This window comes from Meriones unguiculatus, chromosome 5 (assembly GCF_030254825.1).
Source record: "Meriones unguiculatus strain TT.TT164.6M chromosome 5, Bangor_MerUng_6.1, whole genome shotgun sequence".
NCBI lineage: Eukaryota > Metazoa > Chordata > Mammalia > Rodentia > Muridae > Meriones > Meriones unguiculatus.
In genome coordinates this window covers 30625413-30648558 of record NC_083353.1, presented here as the reverse complement: position 1 = coordinate 30648558, position 23146 = coordinate 30625413, and the positions used below count along the sequence as shown (strand labels likewise).

The 23146-nt window shown below is 39.3% G+C and overlaps 1 long non-coding RNA gene across 1 annotated transcript in view; it reads right to left on the bottom strand.

Annotated features, from left to right (window-relative positions):
• Window positions 1–23146, bottom strand: part of LOC132654203 (uncharacterized) — a 120264-nt gene that overhangs the window by 78638 nt on the left and 18480 nt on the right. The gene's annotated exons all lie outside the window — the stretch shown is intronic.

Sequence of the window (23146 nt, the reverse complement as noted above, 5' to 3'; positions counted from 1 at the left end):
AAGGCTCTCTGCTACCTGGTTCTGACTTTCTCTACAAGAATAAGACACCAAAAGAAAAAGGAAAAAAAAAAAAAAACAGAAGATAGACTGATAGGAAACTGTAATGATTAACTTTATTCTGATTAATTGGAAAACTTTGACTAAACGTATAAATGTGTCCACAAGAAGAAATTATCAAAAGTTGTTTCACAGTCTAAGCAGTTCTGTTATAGCAATGTGCACTGAAGCAAAGTGTGATGTTTTCCCACAAAGAAAATAAATTGATACAAATTTCCAAGTAATTTCTAGAAAACTTTCTGAGAAAAAAATAGTTATAATCTTAGAACAGTAATTCCAGAATTCAAGAAAAGCAGGGAAAGTAGAACAACTAATTTTGTGTGGTTCTATTAAACTTTGATACCCAGACTAGACAAGAATGGTGTGAAGAAAGAACATTACATGCCAATCTAATTTATGTGCAGAAATTCCAAACACCTAAGCCAGTTATTAGCAAACTTAACCCAGTACTGTAGATATAACATAATCATGAATTAAATTTCTATCATACTTTCAGATTCAACATTTAAAAAAATACCTTGGAAATCTTTACTCATTATTAAAAAAAAAATGTGGGACAGGGACTGGAGAGATGGCTCAGGTGATAAAGTGTGCTTGCTTGCAAGCATCAACACTTACACAAAAGCCAGTAGCAGTGTTTGCAATCCCAGCACTGAGGTAGCAGAAATAAGAAGATCCTTGGGGTTTGCCAGACACCTGGTTTAGACCAGCTGAGGAGTTCCAGGTTCAGTAAGGGACTCTGTTTTAATTAATAATGTAGACAACAATAGAGAATGAAGAAAACAACTGATGTGGACTGGCTTACATGCATTGCAAGAAACCTTCATGAGCACACAAGAGCACAGGCGCATACCAACACTAAAAAAAAAAAAAAAAAAAGAAAAAAGTTCAAATTCAAAATCTGTCAGATAGTAAGATGAAAGACAAATTACAAATTACAAAGCTAAAACAAATGAAAGACACAACAACCAAAATTTGATAAGCTAGAGCAGAAGTTAATGGGACCATGACCTATCTATAAAACTAATGGTACTTTTTTACTTTTTTTTGGAAAAGTAGGTATAGATAAACATGAGTATGAGAAACCCCAGAGGCTTCAGATTGAGTGACTAGTTGACTGATTTTACTTTATATATTTTTTTTATTGTTTTTTGGCTTTCTCTCCAAGAGCCAAGGGCCACAAGGGGTTATAATGTTAGAGATCAGGAAAAATTCTCTTTATGCCTGTGGCTAGAAGAGTGGAAGAGTAAAGTCTTCAAAACATGTCTAAATATCTATAATAAAAAGGCCCGAGTCTCTAGAGTAAAGGGCTTTGCCCTGTCAAAATAATCAACTTTACCAAAAGGAATTTCTCCCAGCAACTCCAACCTCTGTTTTATCCAAAACGGTGGTAGACCAGATGACAGGTCTTCAAAGAACTGTGTGAAAGTTGACAACCAAGAAAAGGAGAGGCAGAAGAAATGAAAGCAAATCATTCCATTAGAGGACAAAAACATACTTGAAAGCTGAGAGCCTTGGAAAGTGACCCACCAAAAGAACGAACAAGGGGCTAGCCTATTTGTGTGATTCTTATCACTATACCAATAGACCTTTAGGCCTTCCATACAGTAACAGCAAAAAAAAAAAAAAACAAAAAAAGTTTAGTTTTGATACACAAGTTGTCTTGTGTATAGGAAGCTCCCAAAAGTGAAAAGGGGAAACAAAAGGATGCTAGAGGAATCTGAAGTCTCTGGAACCGTAGCTACAAGAATCTTAAGCCCATGCATAAGTAAGCAAGAACAGCACAAACCCTCACATTAAACATCTACTAAATTACTTTCTACTATTCCATACAGTATGTCTAGCATACAACAAAAGAAATTAACAGATTTGCTGGACGAACAAAGAAATATTCACAAAAGAGGAAATAGATCAATCACCAGGAAAAAACCTAGGATAGCATAGAGGCTGGAACTGACAGCCAAGAAAGTAAACGTAATTATTAGTAATACACCAAGAATGAGTCAGAGTAGAAAAATATAGACACATTTAGAGAAAAAAAATGTTGATTGTAAGGAATAATCAAAAGAAATAGCTATCTCGACAGAGGAATATTGAATGGCAGAAAAACACTTAAAGAAATGCTCATCCTCATTAGCCATCAGGGAAATGCAAATCAAAACGACCCTGAGATATCACCTTACACCCATCAGAATGGCCAAGATGAAAAACTCAAGCGATAACACATGCTGGAGAGGTTGTGGAGAAAGGGGAACCCTCCTCCACTGCTGGTGGGAATGTAAACTGGTACAACCACTCTGGAAAGCTATCTGGCGCTTTCTAAGACAAATAGGAATAGTGCTTCCTCCAGACCCAGCTATACCACTGCTAGGTATATACCCAAAGTTTGTTCAAGTACACAAAAAGGACACTTGCTCAACCATGTTTATAGCAGCTCTATTTGTAATAGCCAGAACCTGGAAACAACCCAGATGTCCATCAATGGTGGAATGGGTACAGAAATTGTGGTATTTTTATACAATGGAATACTACTCAGCAATCAAAAAGGAGGAAATCATGAAATTTGCAGGCAAATGGTGGGATCTAGAAAAGATCATTCTGAGTGAAATATCCCAGAAGGAGAAAGACAAACATGGGATATACTCACTTATATAGACCTATAAGATATGATAAACATAATGAAATTTATACACCTAAAAAGATAATCAATTGAGCGGACATGGGGTAAGATGATCAATCCTCGTTTAGAAAGACGGATGGGATGTGCATTGAACGTATGACAGGAGTCTACTGAGCGCATCTGAAAGACTCTAACTAGCAGTGTTTTCAAAGCAAAGACTCATGACCAAACCTTTGGCAGAGTACAGGGAATCATAAGAAAGAAGGGGAGTTAGTCTGATGGGGAAAGAATAGGAGCTCCACAAGGACCAAATATATCTGGGCACAGGGTCTTTTCTGAGACTGACATTCAACCAAGGACCATGTATGGATATAACCTAGAACCTCCACTCAGATGTAGCCTGTGGTAGCTCAGTAACCAATTGGTTTCCCAAAGTGAGGGGAACAGGGACTATTTCTAACAGGAACTCAATGACTGGCTCTTTGGTCTCCCCACCCCCGAAGGGAGGAGAAGTCCTGTTAGGCCACAGAGGAGGGCTTTGCAGCCAGTCCTGAAGATACCTGATAAAACAGGATCAGATGAATGGGGAGGAGGTCCCCCCTATCAGTGGACTTGGAAAGGGGCACGGTGGAGATGAGGGAGGGAGGGAGGGAGGGACTGGGAGGGAATGAGGGATCGGGACATGGCTGGGATACAGAGTTAATAAAATGTAACTGATAAAAATAAAATAAAATAAAAAAAAAGAAATAGCTAAAGATTATTATATGTAGTAAGGGAAATGAAGTTGCCTTCAACTCATCAATAGATTGGGCATAGATGAGAAAATAATCATAAACCTTATAAAAATGCATTGACAAAGATAGCATCAAAGAATATCCCAAAACTGCAGAAAAATTTCAAAATGTTTTTAAAATTCACAATGGCAATACCAGAAGAAATAAATATCTACGTTAATAGCAGGCGAAATCTTTTCAAACCTGACCAGAACCAAACCACGGAGCCAGGAAGTCAAAAAGTCAAGCAACATCTCTTTAGAAAATAAAAGCAAAATCAAAACACAGTCACACATTTTTTTTTTAAATCCAAGAACAACAGGAAAAAAAAATTATGGGAGTCAGAGAATGAAACATAAGATAAGCCTTGCCACTGTGATAGCTTCCACTTAAAATTGTGTCACCAAAAAAATAATAACAAATATACGAATTACTTTCAAGACAGTGAAGATATTCTCTACAATAGAGCAAACATGGACCCCTGCCATGGCAACATACGAGACACCCACCAAGAGTAAACCGTTCAGTGACAATGATATGACAATGTGGGCTAATTACCATCTCTTCGACACTGATTGTGGGCAATACACTGCGTCTGGGAAGAGAACTAAGATATTTGGAAATCTCTTCACCTTCCTCCCAATTTTGCTTTGAACCTAAAATTGCTCTTAAGTTTCTTTTACATTAATAAAAGAAGGGTCCTAGAGGGATGGCTAGATGGTTAAGAGAGCTGGTTTCTCTTCCAGAGGACCCAGGTTCAATTTCCATTGCCTATATGGCAGTTAACAACCATTTGTAACTCTAATTCCAGGGGAATCCAACACCTTCTATTGGCCTCTCCAAGTACTACATGCATGTGGTATGCAGGCAAGACACCAATACATATAAAGGTAAAAATAAATCTCAACAGAAGAAAAGTTTTTAAGAATTTTACAGGAAAGAAGAAAATGACCACTGTTCAAAGACAAACCAAAGAAAAAGAACATTCAGATTACATTTTGAATTAAGCTATAAAGTTTTGGATAAAATTATGAAGATTAATAAGAAAATATTAGAGAATTTAAAGTATTGAAAAAGCCCATGCTCATGGATAAGATGATTCACTAGTAGAAAGACTTCAGTTCATTCAAAAAATTCTATAGATTGAGGACATTTGGTTTGGGGTTTTAATTTGTTTTTGTAAAACTTAAAAAGTTGATTCTATTCCAGTGTTAAGAATGTTAAACTTGTGTTTTCTTGGGTGTAGATGATCTTCTTGAATTGAAGTTTTCCTTCTAGCATCTTCTGTAATGCTGGATTGCTATATATATATATGATATATAGCTATGTCATGGAGTATTTTGTTATCTCCATCTATGTTGATTGAAAGTTTTGCTGGATACAGTATTCTGGGTTGGCATCTGTGATCTCTAAGCTTCTATATGATATCTGCCCTTCTGGCTTTCATAGTCTCTGTTGAGAAGTCTGGTGTGATTCTGATAGGTCTGCCTTTATATGTTACTTGACATTTTTCCCTTGCTACTTTTATTTTCTCTCTCTCTCTCTCTCTCTCTCTCTCTCTCTCTCTCTCTCTCTCTCTCGTAGATTTAGAGTTTTAACTATGATGTGACATGAGGAATTTCTTTTCTGGTCTAGTTATTTGGTGTTGTGTTGACTCTTTCATGTTTATGGGGCATCTCCTTCTTAAGGTTGGGGAAATTTTCTTCTGCCATTTTCTCGAAAATATTTTCTGGGCCTTGGAGGCTGGAATCTTCTTATTCTTCTACTCCTACTATTCTTAGGTTTTGTCTCTTCATGGCATCCTTGATTCCTTGGATTATTTGTGTTTATAACTTTTCCTTTTTTTTTTTTGAAAGATGTATCAATTTCTGCAATTGTACCTTTAGCTCCCGAGATTTTCTCCTCCATCTCTTGTATTCTGTTGGTGATGCATACCACTGGGGTTTCTGAACACAGGATAAAAACACAATCACATCAAAAAAAAAAAAAAGCAAGAGAAAACAAAGACACAATTACCACCAACTCTACAATAAAAGGATCTAACACTCTATTAACATCTAATCTCTATTAACATCAATGGTCTCAACTCTCCAATAAAAAGACACAGACAAACAGCATGGTTGCAGAAACAGGATCCAACATTCTGTTGCATTCAAGAAACACCTATGCAACAAAGATAGACACTAACTCAGAATAAAGGGCTGGAAAAAGGTTTTCCAAGCAAATGAACACAACAAGCAAGCTGGAGTAGCCATCCTAATATCTAATAAAATAGAGTTTAAACCAAAATTAATCAAAAGAGATGGAGAGGGACATTCATTCTCATCAAAGGAAAAAGCCAAAAGGAGGACATCACAATCCTGAAAATCTATGCTTCAAACACAAGGGCTCCTGCATTTGTCAAAGGAACATTATTAAATCTTAAATCATACATTGATCTAACACCTTACTACTAGGAAGCTTTGACACCCTACTTTCACCAAGGAACAGATCATTGAAACAGAAGCTAAACAGAGAAATAATGACACCTACAAAGGTCTTAAATCAAATGGACCTAATAGATGTCTACAGAACTTTTCACCCCAACATGAAAGAGTATACCTTATTCTCAGCACCTCATGGAACCATCTCCAAAATTGACCATATAGCTGGGAACAAAACAAGCATCAACAGACACAAGAAGATCGAAATTATCCCTTGTGTCACATCATACCAACATGGTCTAAAACTAGACCTCAACAATAGCAGAAATAACACAACATGGAAATGGAAAAACTCTCTACTCATTGACAACTGGGTTATGGAAGAAATTAAGAAAGAAATTAAAGACTAACTAGAACTCAATAAAAATGAAGATACAACTTACCCTAACTTATGGGACACAGTTAAAGCAGGACTAAGAGGAGAGTTCATTGCACTAAGTTACTTCATATAAAATTCAAAGCGTCTCATACAAACAACTTAATGGCACACTAGAGAGAAGATAAAGAAGAAGAAGAAGAAGAAGAAGAAGAAGAAGAAGAAGAAGAAGAAGAAGAAGAAGAAGAAGAAACACCCAAGAGAAATAGATGGCTGGAAATAATCTATTTTGGAACCTTATCCAAAATAGACCATATGGTTGGTCACAAAGCAAGCTTCAACAGATACAAGAAGATTATAATAATCCCTTGTATCCTGTCTGATCACCATGGACTAAAGTTGGACCTCAACAACAGAAAAAGCAAAAAGCCTACACAAACGTGGAAAATTAACAACTTGCTACTAAATGACAGCTGGGTCAGAGAAGAAATAAAGAAAGAAATTAGAGACTTCCTAGAATTCAATGAAAATGAAGACACAACATACCGAAACTTATGGGACACAATGAAAGCAATGCTAAGAGGAAAGTTCGTAGCTCTAAGTGGCTTCAAAAAGAAATTCGAATCATTTCATTTAAGCAACTTAATGGCTCACCTAAAAGCTTTAGAAAAAAAAAAAAAAAAGCAGACACACCAAAGAGGAGTAGAGGGCTGGAAATAATCAAACTCAGGGCTGATATCAATAAATTAGAAACAAATAAAACAATTCAAAGGATCAATGAAACCAAGAGCTGGTTCTTTGAGAAAACCAGCAATTTGACAAACCCTTAGCCAAAGTAACTAAAAGGGAGAGGACACTGTCCAAAGAAACAAAATCAGAAATGAAAGGGCGACATAAACTACAGACACTGAGGAAATCAAAAGAATCATTAGGTTCTACTGCAAAAGCCTATATGCAACAAAACTTGAAAATGTAAATGAAATGGAAAATTTTCTTGATTTCCATTTACCAAAGCCAAATCAAGGTCAGGTAAATAAATTAAATGTCCTTTATCCCCTAAGGAAATAGAAGCTGTCATCAAAAGTCTCCCATCAAAAAAAAAAAAAAAAAAAAAAAAGCCCAGGGCCAGACGGTTTAAGTGCAGAATTCTATCAGACCATCAAAGAAGAGCTAACACCACTACTCTTCAAACTATTCCACAAAACAGAAACAGAAGGAACATTGCCAACCTCATTCTATAAGGCCACAGTCACCTTGATACCAAAACCACACAAAGACCCAATAAAGAAAGAGAATTTTAGTCCAACCGCCCTTATAAACATTGACACAAAAAATACTCAGTAAAATACTCACAAACCAAATCCAAAAAAATAATTAACGATATCATCCACCATGACCAAGTGGCCTCATCCTAAGGATGCAGGAGTGGTTCAATATATGAAAATCTTTCAATATAATCCACCATATAAACAACCTGAAAGAAAAAAAAACTCATGATCATCTCCTTAGATGCTGAAAAGCATTTGACAAAATTCAACACCCCTTCTTGTCTAAAGTTTTGGAGAGCTTGGGAATACAAGGCACATACCTAAACATAGTAAAAGCAATATACAGCAAGCCTATAGCCAACATCAAGCTAAACGGAGAGAAACTTAAATAATTCTACTGAAATCAGGGACAAGGCAAGGCTGACCACTCTCTGATTATCTCTTCAACAAAGTTCTTGAAGTCCTAGCTAGAGCAATAAGACAACTAAAGGAGATCAAAGGGATACAAATTAGAAAAGAAGAAGTCAAAGAGTCACTGTTTGCAGATGATATGATAGTATACATGAGCAACCCCAAAAATTCAACCAGAGAACTCCTTCATCTGATAAACACCTTCAGCAAAGTGGCTGGATACAAAATTAACTCAAAAAATCTGAAGCCCTCCTGTATACAAAAGAAAAATGTGCTAAGAAAGAAATTGGCAAAACAACATCATTCATAATAGCCACAAATAACATAAAGTACCTTGGTAAAACTCTAACCAAGCAAGTGAAAGACCTGTATGAAAAAAAACTTCAAGTCTCTAAAGACAGAAACTGAAGAAGATATCAGAAGATGGAAAGATCTCCCATGCTCATGGATTAGTAGGATTAACATAGTGAAAATGACCATCCTGCCAAAAGCAATCTACAGATTCAATGCAATTCCAATCAAACTGCTAACACAATTCCTTACAGACCTTGAGAGAACAATTCTCAACTTCACGTGGAAAACAGAAAACCCAGAATTGTCAAAATGATCCTGTAAAACAACATATTGTCTGGAGGCATCTCCATCCCTGATCTCAAGCTGTACTACAGAGCAATAGTAATAAAAACTCATGGTACTGTCATAGAAACAGAATGGTGGACCAATGGAATCAAATCAAAGACCCAGAAATAAACCCACACACTTATGGACACCTGGTTTTTGACAAAGAAGCCAAAACCATACAACAAAACAAAACAGTATCGTCAACAAATGGTGCTGGTCTAACTGGATGTCTACATGTAGAAAAATGCAAGTAGATCCATATTTATCACCCTGCACAAAATTAAAGTCTAAGTAGATCAAAGACCTCAACATAAAACCAGACACACTAAAACTGTTAAGAGAAGAGTAGAGAAGAGCCTTTAGCTCATTGGCACAGGAGACAACTTCCTGAACAGAGCATCAACAGTGCAGACTCTAAGATCAACAATTAATAAATGGACCTCATGAAACTGAAAAGCTTCTGTAAAGCAAAGGACACTGTCATTAGAACAAGAAGAAGCTTACAGAGTGGGACAGGATCTTCACCAAATCTTTATCTGACAGAGGGCTAATATCCAGAATAAATAAAGAACTAAAGAAGATAAACACTAACAAACCAAGTAATCCAATTAAAAATTGGGTACATAAATAAACAGAATTCTCAATAGAGGGACACTGAATGGCAGAGAAACACTTAAAGAAATGTTCTTCAGTGTTCTTAGTCATTTGGGAAATGCAAATCAAAACTACCCTGAGACTTCATCTCACACCCATCAGAATGGCTAAGATCAAAAACTCAATGGATGATGCATGCTGGAGAGGTTGTGGAGAAAGGAAACCCTCCTCCATTGCTGGTGGGAATGTAAACTTGTATAACCATTTTGGAAATCAACCTGATGCTTTCTCAGAAAAATTAGGAATGGTGCTTCCTCAAAATCCAGCTATACCACTTCTCGGCATATACCCAAAAGATGCCCACCATTCAACAAGGACACTTGCTCAATTATGTTCATAGCAGCTTTACTTGTAATAGCCAGAATCTGGAAACAACATATGTGTCTGTCAACGAAAAAATGGATACAAAAATTGTGGTACATTTACACATTGGAATACTACTCAGTAATTTAAAACCAGGAAATCATGAAATTTGCAGGCAAATTGTGGGAACTAGAAAAGATCATCCTGAGTGAGGTAACCTAGAAGCAGAAAGACACACATAGTGGATATTTGACATATAATCTAGGATAAACATACTAAAATCTACATTCCTAAAGAAGCTAAACAACAAGAAAGACCCTAGGGAAGATGCTTAATCCTCATTCAGAAGGACATACAGGACAGACATCAGAAGTAAGAGAAAACATGTAACAGGACAGGAGCCTACAACAGAGGACCTCTGAAAGACTCTACCCACCAGGGTATCAAAGGAGATAAGTGAGACTCATAGTCAAACTTTGGGCAGAGTAACAGAAACCTTACCGCAGGAGAGGGAGATAGAAAGACCTGGAGGGGACAGGAACTCCACAAGGAGAACAACAGAGCCAAAACACAAAACAAAACAAAACAATACAAAACAAAACAAAACAAAACAAAAAACACTGAGCCAGGGGAGAGGGGGCTGCAGAGAGACTGATACTCCAGCCAAGGACTTTGTATAGAGAGGACCTAGACCCCCTATTCAGAGGAAGCCCACAGACTACTCAGTTTCCAAGTGGGTGTCCTAGTAAGGGGAAGAGGGCTGTCTCTGACATGAACTCAGTGGCTGGTTCCTTGATCACCTCCCCCTGGGGGTTGCAGCCTTGGAGGCCTCAGAGGAAGATGAAGCAGCCAACCCTGATGAGACCTGATAGGCTGGGGTCAGATAGGATGGGAGATGTCCTCCTCCATTAGGGGACTAGGGAAAGGGCATGGGGGAAGAAGAGGGAGGAAGGGTGGGACAGGGAGGAGATGAGGAAGGGGGCTGCAAAGTGAATAAAATGTAATAAATAAATAAGAATAGAGAATCCCATCTGTTGACAAAGATCTATCTAGATGGATAGTCCTACCTGGTATCAGGAAATATTACAAAGCTATCTATTTATTTATTTAAAAATTAAAACAGAGGTTGAACATGATAGCACACGTACTTGGGAGGCAGTGGCAGGCAGCTCTCAATGAGTTTGAGACTAGCCTTGTTTACATAGATAGTTCCAAGCCATTCAAGGCCACATAGTGAGACCTTCTTTCAAAATGAATCCTCACTTAGAAAGACAAATGGGATGGACATTGGACATAGGAGAAAACAAGTAACAGGACAAGGGCCTACCACAGAAGGCCTCTGAAAGACTCTACCTAGCAGTGTAACAAAGCAGATACTAAGACTCATAACCAAACCTTGGGCAGGGTGCAGGGAATCATATGAAAGAAGGGGGAGTTAGTATGATGTGGAGAGGATAGGAGCTACATAAGGACCAAATTTATCTGGGCACAGGGGTCTTATATGAGACTGTTTCTCCAACCAAGGACCATGTATGGATATAACCTAGAACCTCTGCTCAGATGTAGCCCGTGGTAGCTCAGCAACCAAGTGGGTTTCTAGTAAGGGGAACAGGGACTATTTCTGACAAGAACTCAATGGCAGGCTCTTTGACCTCACCACCCCCCAAGGGAGGAGCAGCCCTGCTAGGCCACAGAGGAGGACTTTGCAGTCAGTCCTGAAGATACCCCATAAAACAGGGTCAGATGAAAGGGGAGGAGATCCTTCCCTATCAGTGGACTTGGAAAGGGGCAGGGAGGAGATGAGGGAGGGAGAGTGGGTGGGATTGGGAGGGAATGAGGGAGCGGGATACAGCTGGGATACAGAGTTAGTAAAATGTAACTAATAATAAAAATAAAAAAAGGAAGGAAGGAGGAAGGAAGGGAAGATAATTTAAAGACATGAAATAAAGAGTGTAGAAGCAGATATATACCTTTAATAACCCTGTAGCTGAGGGAACACTTAAGTACATGCTGTCTCATAAATGCTTATTAATACAGGAAAGGAGGAATTTGAAGTTCTATAGTTCACAGCACCAAGAACTGGAGTTACTGGATGTAAAAATATAAAGGAAAATGCCAAATGATAAAATTCTTAAAAGACAAAACCAGCTCGTGAGGAGAACAGATGTGAAGGGTAGCACAAAGGAGAGCATCCTAGGAGAGCAAAGAAGGAAGGTGTGCATTCCAGGCCAAGGAAACAAGACTACAAAGGTCCACAAGAGCATGTTGGTTTCAGAGAACTGTAGCTGGTTCTACATGAATGAATTCCATGGGATGTAGGGGTAGGTACAGAGTAGCCTTCTAGAAAACAAGAAAGAAAATCCTAGAAAAATATGTCATATAGGGTCTCTTAAAATGTAACTTCTTTCACGGAAACCACAATGATCCAAAGAGTGATAACAGCACCGCAATATGTTCTGGAAAAAATCAGTATAATATTCTAAAGCAATGCTGATAGAAATCAATGAATTGTGACGAAACCCTCCCCATGTCCTCCACAAAGTCCAAGTGAACCACTTTGTTTTTTAGAATATCTTCTTTTTATTGATTAACACATTGATTTGCATTTGCTTACAGCCTTGCTCACTCCCAAGCCTGTTGGCTTCCCACAACAATATTATTGGTGATTTTCTAGTAAAGGGTTACTATGACAGGACAGCTTTGCATTGCAACAGATAGTATATCTAAAACATCTGATTGTCATAAGTACAAAGTCTCGATGGTCTATTTGTGGATGTGTATATAACTAAAGATAATGTTCAAAACAGACAGCAGAGGGGACATAGCATGGTTGACAGAGCACTTCCTAGACTACATGAAGCCCTAGGTTTGATCTGAGCTGCATAAAACTGGCCTTGATGGCACCTGCCAGTAATCCCAGCACACAGGCGGTAAAGCAGGCAGATCAGAATTTCTAGGGCATTCTCAGCTACACAGCAAGTTTCAGGCCAAACTGGAATACATGAGACCCTGTCTTAGAAAACAATCAACAAACAATCCATAAGAAGCATAGAAGAGATACATGTAGACTTAGACACAGATTATATTATCACATAGGATTTTATAACTCATCCTGAGAAGTGTCAATTTTGTTTTATCTGTAATAGGTAAATGTTAGCTTTGATGGTGGCATTGTCAAATTTGCTTGTTTCAGTAGATAGTGGGACAATGACCTAAAATGAATGGTACCAATAAAGACAGGAAACCCAGAACAATGCAGAGGAGGACAATGCAGCCAGTCCTGATGAGAACTGATAGGCTAGGGTCAGAGGGAAGGGGAGGAGGACCTCCCCTATCAGTGGACTTGGAGAGGGGCATGGGAGGAGATGAGGGAGAGATGGTGGGATTTGGAGGGAATGAGGAAGGGGGCTAAGCTGGGATACAAAGTGAAAAAAAACTGAAATTACTATAAAAAGAAAAAATTACATATAATTAACATATTTTGAGTGGTAACAATGATTGCAGCAATAATCTAAATATCTGTAATATAAATTATACAAAATATATAGACACTAAGGTATTTATTTAGTTGTAAGCATTTTAGAGTGTATTTTTCCTCAATGCTTCCTTTAGGAACTGTGGAGATAAAGTACTTACCAATGCTTCCAATGTTTTCCAAAGTTTTGCCCTTCCTAGGAGACAGCAGAGAGAGCCTGCAGGTTTTGTCCTCAAAAGCAACCTGGCGAAGCATTTTAACACAGACAGAGGAAACTTGGCAAGCAGCATTAGCGTGCCAAATTGGTAAACTATGTTGCTGTATACTTCGTTTGCTTCCGCGACCGAAGAAAATTTACCTATCACCGGATGAAGAGACCCCTCTCATGTGATGGTCCCGAGGACCGCGAGAAGGCTGCCAACAGCCACGAAGAGCTTTTTACTCACACAACAGAGCTACGATTTGGGCCTCCCTGGGGTCTGCTTTTTCTTTGTCTCTAAAAAGCAACATTATTTTTTTAGATAACTTCATTCGTACCTTTTGACAGCAGCCATTGTTTCTTTTTAATTCACTACGTTCAGTCTTTTTTTAAAAATTGTGCTTGTCACTTATATTTCATTTGCTTTGTCTGAAATGTGAGCAAAGACTTTCTGACTTGAAAATAAAAAAAGTTGTGCCTGTATCATAAGACACAGTGCAGCATATCCCATGAGAAAATGTTCAAAATACTCACACTTCATTTTATAGGACAACAAAATCTTTCTGCTTGAAATGGATACAAATTTGGGGGAGAAGGTGTTAGTTTTTACTAGTATTATTCTTGAATACATGCCTTGGACTGAAACCCTAAACTTCACTTCCAAGATATTAAGAAAACGCTTCTTTTTACATTTCTTGTTTGTGTCCATTGTCAATATAACACACCGGTGAACTTGCTTTCTACAAGTCTGGAGCTCAGAAAGCCAAAGGCTTCTGACTGGTGTCTTAAACGTCTCTAAAAGCCTGAGGTTTTAAGATGCAGCTACCTCAGCTAATAAAAACTGTCCTTTGAATCAACATCTATTTTAAAACCTAAGATTAATGGGCATCATCTTATACACTGAGAATGTTCATTACTAAATCAGGAATGAACTATACCCTATAATATGCACATGCAAATTAGATATTCAAATTAGAAGCTTTGTAATTTTGCATACTTTCCCATCTATGATTTTTTAATGGCTCAATAAGTTTATTTCTTTTTCCCCCATGTATTATTTTAAAAGACATGAATACATTTAAATGGTCAAGTTTCAAGGTTAAGCTACCATATTGAAAAAAAAATATATTTTTTTATGCTCTTAGAGTATTTGACTGATCCTAATTTTCTTTGGCATGTTGCTTTCTTAAATATGCTAGGGTTTGTTTTTCATGACATTTCAGTGGTTCTTGCCCCACAAATGCTTTTTATAAATGAATATGCATAAAGGTTACAATATTTGCTGAAAGCCTGTAATTCACTTTCTGAATAAGGAAAGACAGAGGATGAAGAAGAAAAAGTGAGAGTCAGAAATAAAGCTTAATTTGTGATTATTTATAACAGTTGGATCTAAGCTGGGAAGCCTTTATTTCTTGTTTCTGACTGGTATAATCTATCTACTTTTGTTTTGGCTTCTGCCCAGAATTTACTTTTGAAAAATTGTCTATTACCTCTACTGTCTATTAGGTCTTTTCTGTTACTGCTATAACAAAATATCACAAACTTATAGCTTAAAAGAGCACACATTTCTTATGGTCAGAAATAAGGTCCTTTGGGTCATAGCTAATGTGCCAGGAGCTAGAGAAAGGTGGCTTAGGAGCTAGTAGCGTTACCTGCTCTCTAGAGGACCTACGCTCAGGTCCCTATCCCTACGTTAGATGTCCTATAGCTGGCTTGTGCATCCAAAGAGACATGAGCGCACATGGCATACGATAACCACACGCACACTATTTTAATTAATGTGCTAGTAAGGTTGTGCTATTTCGGGGATGCACAGAAAAATCTGTTTCCTTGCCTTTGGGACCCTAGAAACCACTGCCTTTCTTGGTTTATATCCTTTGTCCTCCATCTTCAAAGCCAGCTTTGCTGGGTCAAGTTCTTCTGATGTGCTCCATATTCCTGTCCTCTTCTCCTCCCCTTCTCTATTTTTAAGGATGCACGTGAACTCAGTGGCCTGCTCTTTGATCACCTGCTCCTGATGGAGGAACCAGCCTTGCCAGGCCACAGAGGAAGACAATGCAGCCAGTCCTGATGAGACTTGATAGACTAGGGTTAGAGGGAAGGGGAGGAGGACCTCCTCTATCAGTGGACTGGAGGAGGGGCATGGGAGGGGATGCAGAAGGAAGGGTAGGCTTGGGAGGGGGCTACAGTAGGGATGCAAAGTGAATACACTGAAATTTATAAAAATAAAAATAATTTTTAAAAAGATGTGTGTGATTAGTCTGAACAATCTGGACAATGTAGAATAATCTCCCCCTGAACATAAGCTGGTTACCAACCAAGCCTCATCTTCTTTGACCAACGGATGACTTCATCCACTTGACCTGCTATAATAGAATGCTTTAAAGTGAACAATTTATAAAAATAATATATAGGAAAATGTTGAGACAGAAGTCTCATTATGTATCTCTGATGCTCAGGAATTCATGGTATAGATCATTCTAGCCTAGAATGTGCAGAGCTCTGCCTCCTCAGTGCTGGGACTAAGGTATGTGCCACCATTCCCAACAAAAGCAGAAAATTTTGCTCACAGTTATTGAAGCTGGAAAGTCCAAAATAAAGCATCAGCATCCCTCATAACCTAACCACCTACTCCAAGCCCTACCCTCCCAACCTTACTCTCATCTCAAAAGTTAGATTTTAATGTATAGGAGTCGGGGGAGCCAAGATGGCGACTAGCACACACAGTTTCTGAGCAGTGGGATACCTGATCTTCTGAGTTGGAGAATGGAAGGACCCCCAACCCAGGAAAACCACAGCGAGGCTTTCTGAACACCAGAGAACATCGCAGGAGGTGAAAACTTTGGCCTCCGGTCACCCGGAGACTTGCTTGGGGAGGGAGAGAAAAGATCCTTTGTTCTTGCTGCACTCCCTTCCCCCAGACCTCCTTCCTCCTCGGCACAGCGGCACAGCGGACTCATCTTTCTCAGCGCAGACCTAACTGCCTGGGGTATACAACCGCTGAGACGGAGCCCCAACCACTTTAGCGGCAGACAAAAGCCAGCAGTACGTACCCCGGAGTCCCAGATTCGCGCAGCGGCTGCACCATCCTCCCAGGGCGCGAATCTGCTAGACACCATACTAGCTCCGCAGGATCGCCATCACTGACGGTACAGCCCGCCCAATCCCACAGTGACAGAGAATACACTATATACTCACCGAAACCAGGCAGAAACGTCATACAACCTGGACACACCAGGCACTGGGCCTCCCAAGCTTGGAGAGCACAACGAAGAGATCCCAGGACTTCCCAGAAAGCATTGGGACTAGCAAGCCAGTCTCCAGTTACAGCAGGACGTGGCAGCGGAGCAGTACTGAACTGGCGGGGCACCACAGCCCTCCAGTTTAAGACTAACCAGGGCCAAACCAGAGAACAGAGAGCCTGATTACCCCATCCCTGCTGAAGTGACCACCCTGAAATCTCCAGCTGCAGCAAGACCTCAGAACCTGGCAGTGACAGCAGCACAGAACTGGCGGAACACATCAAAGAAGCAGGGCCAAACCAGAGAGCAGAGAGCCCCGGATACCACGATCTCGGCCAAGAGACCTGCCTGTAAGTGAGTGCACCCTTGAGAATCTGCAGTTCCCCAGATCCTGGGTCCTTCTAAATCAGAAGCCAGGCATCGAACCCCCCTCCCACCCACATACCCACTTTGGGAAACAGAGGGGCACTAGGGACATTGAAGTTCCTGCCCTGTGGGCCTGATTGAGGAGCTAAGACAGTTAATACCAGAAATTGCGCTGCGATCATCATTAGCGCCTGCGACATATACAGTACAGAGCCCCTCCCACACACTCAAGGGTTCAACATTAGCCATCACTCTGTCCCTCGAGAAACTCATCCACGCACACTTACACACACAGACACACACGCGCGCGCGCACACACACGCTTGCATTTGCCCCGTTTGCGCCTGCGTACTTTCCTCCCACAGGTACAGCTAGTCCTCAGCACACGCTGAGAGTGCTCAGCTTCCTGAAGAACTCTCCAGACACCAGAGAGAGACAGCACCAGTCTGATCTGCAGAATCCAAAAACAAGCAGGGAAGGTTTCAGATAAGCCAATGGCCAGAGGTAGGCGAAAGAACACTTCCAACATAAATCAGGACATCATGACTTCACCAGCAAACCCCAAAATCGATGGATACACCAATTCAGCAGAAGCACAGGAAAATGATTTTAAAGCCATGCTTGCCCAATTATTTGAGGCTCATAAGGAGGAAATGAACAAGTCTTTCAAAGAGATGGCCAGTCAATTGGAGGCAAAGGAAGAAGAAATAGACAATATCCTTAAAGAAACACAGGCAAACATAGCCAAACAAATAGATACACAAGTAGAGGAAAAATTAGTGGCATATAAGAAGGAAATGAAAAAAGAAATAGAGGCCATCGTAGAGAGACAGGAATCCAAATTCAAACACATGAAAGAAATGGTGCAAGGCATGAAAACAGAATTAGAATCAATAAAGAAAACACAAAATGAGAAAACCCTTGAGCTGGAGAACTTGGAGAAAAGATCAGGAACCACAAAAGTAAGCATCACCAACAGAATACAAGAGATGGAAGAGAGAATCTCTGGAGCTGAAGACACACTTGCAGAAATGGATACTTCTCTCAAAGAAAAAGTAAAATCAGAAAAGTTCCAATCACAAAATATCCAAGAAATCAAGGATGCTATGAAAAGACAAAATCTAAGAATAATAGGAATTCACGAAAAAGAAGACTCCAGACTCCAAGGTCCAGAAAATATTTTCAAGAAAATCATAGAAGAAAATTTTCCCAACTTAAAGAAAGAGATGTCCATAAATATACAAGAGGCCTACAGAACTCCAAATAGACTAGACCAGAAAAGAAACACATCACGTCACATCATAGTCAAAACACTAAATCTACAGAACAAAGAAAAGATATTAAAAGCAGCAAGGGAAAAAGGCCAAGTAACATATGAAGGTAGACCTATCAGAATCACGCCGGACTTCTCATCCGAAACTATGAAAGCCAGAAGGGCCTGGGCAAGTATCTTGGAGACTCTAAGAGATCACAAATGTCAACCCAGACTACTATACCCTGCAAAGCTTTCAATCAACATAGATGGAGAAAACAAAATATTCCATGACAAAACTAAATTTATACAATATCTACACAGCAAACCATCCCTACAGAAGATACTAGAAGGAAAACTCCAATCCAATGAAAACAAATTCACCCAAGAAAACAGGGCATACAGATAATATCCCAACAAAAATGAAAAGAAAACAAGCAATGAATCAGGGTTAGATCATCGACTCCATTACAAAAGGAACTAACATGCATTGGTCACTATTATCTATCAATATCAATGGACTCAACTCACCAATAAAAAGACACAGGCTAACAGAATGGTTAAGGAAACAGGATCCAACATTCTGTTGCATCCAAGAAACACACCTATGCAACAAAGACAAACACTACCTCAGAGTAAAGGGCTGGAAAACTGTTTTTCAAGCAAACGGTTCCAGAAAACAAGCTGGAGTAGCCATCCTAATATCTAATAAAATAGACTTTCAACCCAAGTTAATGAAAAAAGATAAGGAGGGCCACTATATTCTCATCAAAGGAAAAATCCACCAAGAGGACATCACAATCTTGAATATCTATGCCCCAAATACAAGAGCACCGACATTCGTAAATGAAACATTATTAAAGCTTAAATCATACATTGATCCTAATACCTTAATAGTGGGAGACTTCAACACTCCACTCTCACCAAGGGACAGATCAACTAGACAGACACCAAATAGGGAAATAAAAGCACTCACAGAATCCCTAAATCAAATGGACCTAAAAGACATCTACAGATCATTTCACCCAAACTCAAAAGAGTACACCTTCTTTTCAGCACCCCATGGAACCTTTTCCAAAATAGACCATATAGTGGGCCACAAAGCAAGCCTCAACAGATACAAAAGGATTGAAATAATCCCTTGTATACTATCTGACCACCATGGACTAAAGCTCGACCTCAACAACAACAGAAACAACAAAAAGCCGACACGCACATGGAAACTAAACAACTTACTACTCAATGACAGCTGGGTTAAGGAAGAAATAAAGAAAGAAATTAAAGACTTCCTAGAATTCAATGAAAAGGAAGGCACAACATACCCAAATTTATGGGACACACTGAAAGCAGTGCTCAGAGGAAAATTTATAGCACTAAGTGCCTGCAAGAAGAAATTCGTAACATCACATACAAACAACTTAATGGCCCAACTGAAAACCCTAGAACAAAAAGAAGCAGATACACCCAAAAGGAGCAGACGGCTGGAAATAATCAAACTAAGGGCTGAAATCAATCAACTAGAAACAAATAAAACTATCCAAAGAATCAATGAAACAAAAAGCTGGTTCTTTGAGAAAATCAACAAGATAGACAAACCCTTAGCCAAACTAACTAAAAAGCAGAGAGAAACTATCCAGATCAGCAAAATCAGAAATGAAAATGGGGACATAACCACAGACATTGAGGAAATCCAAACAATTATTAGGTCATACTACAAAGGCCTATATGCCACAAAATTTGAGAATCTAAATGAAATGGATAATTTTCTTGAAAGATTCCATCTACCAAAACTAAGTCAACATCAGGTAGAAAGACTGAATAGCCCTATATCTCCCAAGGAAATCGAAGCAGTCATTAACAGTCTCCCCTCCAAAAAAAGCCCTGGACCAGATGGCTTCAGCGCAGAATTCTACAAGACCTTCAAAGAAGTGCTAACTCCAATTCTCCTCAAGCTATTCCACAAAATAGAAACAGAAGGAACACTACCAAACTCATTCTATGAAGCCACAGTCACCTTAATACCTAAACCACACAAAGACCCAACAAAAAAAGAGAACTTTAGGCCTATCTCTCTTATGAACATTGACGCAAAAATACTCAATAAAATACTTGCAAACCGAATCCAAGAACACATCAAAGATATCATCCACAATGACCAAGTAGGCTTCATCCCAGGCATGCAAGGGTGGTTCAACATACGGAAATCCATCAATGTAATCCACTACATAAACAAACTGAAGGAGAAAAACCACATGATCATCTCCTTAGACGCCGAAAAAGCATTTGACAAAGTCCAACACCCATTCATGTTTAAAGTCTTGGAGAGATCAGGGATACAAGGCACTTACCTAAACATAGTAAAGGCAATATATAGCAAGCCTATAGCTAACATCAAACTCAATGGAGAGAAACTTAAATCAATCCCACTGAAATCAGGGACAAGACAAGGCTGTCCATTGTCCCCATATCTCTTCAACATAGTACTTGAAGTCCTAGCCAGAGCAATAAGACAACTAAAGGAGATCAAGGGGATACAAATCGGAAAGGAAGAGGTCAAAGTGTCACTATTTGCAGATGATATGATAGTATACATGAGCGACCCCAAAAATTCAACCAGAGAACTCCTTCAGCTGATAAACACCTTCAGCAAAGTGGCAGGATACAAAATCAACTCAAAAAAATCAGAAGCCCTCCTATATACCAAAGACAAAAAGGCTGAGAAAGAAATTAGGGAAACAACACCCTTCACAATAGCCAATAATAACATAAAGTACCTTGGTGTGACCCTAACCAAGCAAGTGAAAGACCTGTTTGAGAAAAACTTCAAGTCTCTGAAGAAAGAAATCGAAGAAGATATCAGAAGATGGAAAGATCTCCCGTGCTCATGGATTGGTAGGATTAACATTGTGAAAATGGCCATACTGCCAAAAGCAATCTACAGATTCAATGCAATTCCCATCAAAATACCAACTCAATTCTTTACAGACCTTGAAAAAAAGATTCTAAGCTTCATATGGAGAAACAAAAAACCCAGAATCTCCAAAACGATCCTGTACAACAACAGATCATCTGGAGGTATCTCCATTCCTGATCTCAAGCTGTACTACAGGGCAACAGTAATAAAAACTGCATGGTACTGGCATAGAAACAGAAAGGAGGATCAATGGAACCGCATAGAAGACCCAGAAATAAATCCACACACCTATGAATACTCGATATTCGACAAAGAAGCCAATTCCATTCAATGGAAAAAAGACAGCATCTTCAACAAATGGTGCTGGACCAACTGGATGTCTACATGCAGAAAAATGAAAATAGATCCATATTTATCACCCTGCACAAAACTAAAGTCAAAGTGGATCAAGGACCTCAACATAAAACCAGATACCCTAAATCAATTGGAAAAAAAAGTGGGGAACAGCCTAGAACTCATTGGCACAGGAGACAACTTCCTGAACAGAACACCAACAGCACAGGCTCTAAGAGCAACAATCAATAAATGGGACCTCATGAAACTGAAAAGTTTCTGTAAAGCAAAGGATACCGTCATCAAAACAAAACGACTGCCTACAGATTGGGAAAGAATCTTCACTAACCCTTTATCTGACAGAGGACTAATATCCAGTATATACAAAGAACTAAAGAAGCTGAAAAGCAGCAATCCAAGTAATCCAATTAAAAAATGGGGAACAGAGCTAAACAGAGAATTCTCGACAGAGGAATATCGAATGGCAGAAAAACACTTAAAGAAATGCTCATCCTCTTTAGCCATCAGGGAAATGCAAATCAAAACGACCCTGAGATATCACCTTACACCCATCAGAATGGCCAAGATGAAAAACTCAAGCGATAACACATGCTGGAGAGGTTGTGGAGAAAGGGGAACCCTGCTCCACTGCTGGTGGGAATGTAAACTGGTACAACCACTCTGGAAAGCTATCTGGCGCTTTCTAAGACAAATAGGAATAGTGCTTCCTCCAGACCCAGCTATACCACTGCTAGGTATATACCCAAAGTTTGTTCAAGTACACAAAAAGGACACTTGCTCAACCATGTTTATAGCAGCTCTATTTGTAATAGCCAGAACCTGGAAACAACCCAGATGTCCATCAACGGTGGAATGGGTACAGAAATTGTGGTATTTTTATACAATGGAATACTACTCAGCAATCAAAAAGGAGGAAATCATGAAATTTGCAGGCAAATGGTGGGATCTAGAAAAGATCATTCTGAGTGAAATATCCCAGAAGGAGAAAGACAAACATGGGATATACTCACTTATATAGACCTATAAGATATGATAAACATAATGAAATCTATACACCTAAAAAAGATAATCAATTGAGCGGACATGGGGTAAGATGATCAATCCTCATTTAGAAAGACAGATGGGATGTGCATTGAACGTATGACAGGAGTCTACTGAGCGCATCTGAAAGACTCTAACTAGCAGTGTTTTCAAAGCAAAGACTCATGACCAAACCTTTGGCAGAGTACAGGGAATCATAAGAAAGAAGGGGAGTTAGTCTGATGGGGAAAGGATAGGAGCTCCACAAGGACCAAATATATCTGGGCACAGGGTCTTTTCTGAGACTGACATTCAACCAAGGACCATGTATGGATATAACCTAGAACCTCCACTCAGATGTAGCCTGTGGTAGCTCAGTAACCAATTGGTTTCCCAAAGTGAGGGGAACAGGGACTATTTCTAACAGGAACTCGATGACTGGCTCTTTGGTCTCCCCACCCCCGAAGGGAGGAGCAGTCCTGTTAGGCCACAGAGGAGGGCTTTGCAGCCAGTCCTGAAGATACCTGATAAAACAGGATCAGATGAATGGGGAGGAGGTCCCCCCCATCAGTGGACTTGGAAAGGGGCACGGTGGAGATGAGGGAGGGAGGGAGGGAGGGACTGGGAGGGAATGAGGGATCAGGACACGGCTGGGATACAGAGTTAATAAAATGTAACTGATAAAAAAAATAAAATAAATAAAAAAAATGATATAAAAAAATAAATAAATAAATTAAAAAAAAAAAGATTTTAATGTATAGACATTTGGTTTGCTTCTTGCATGGGCAATACTATCATCCAGACCATAGCACATATGT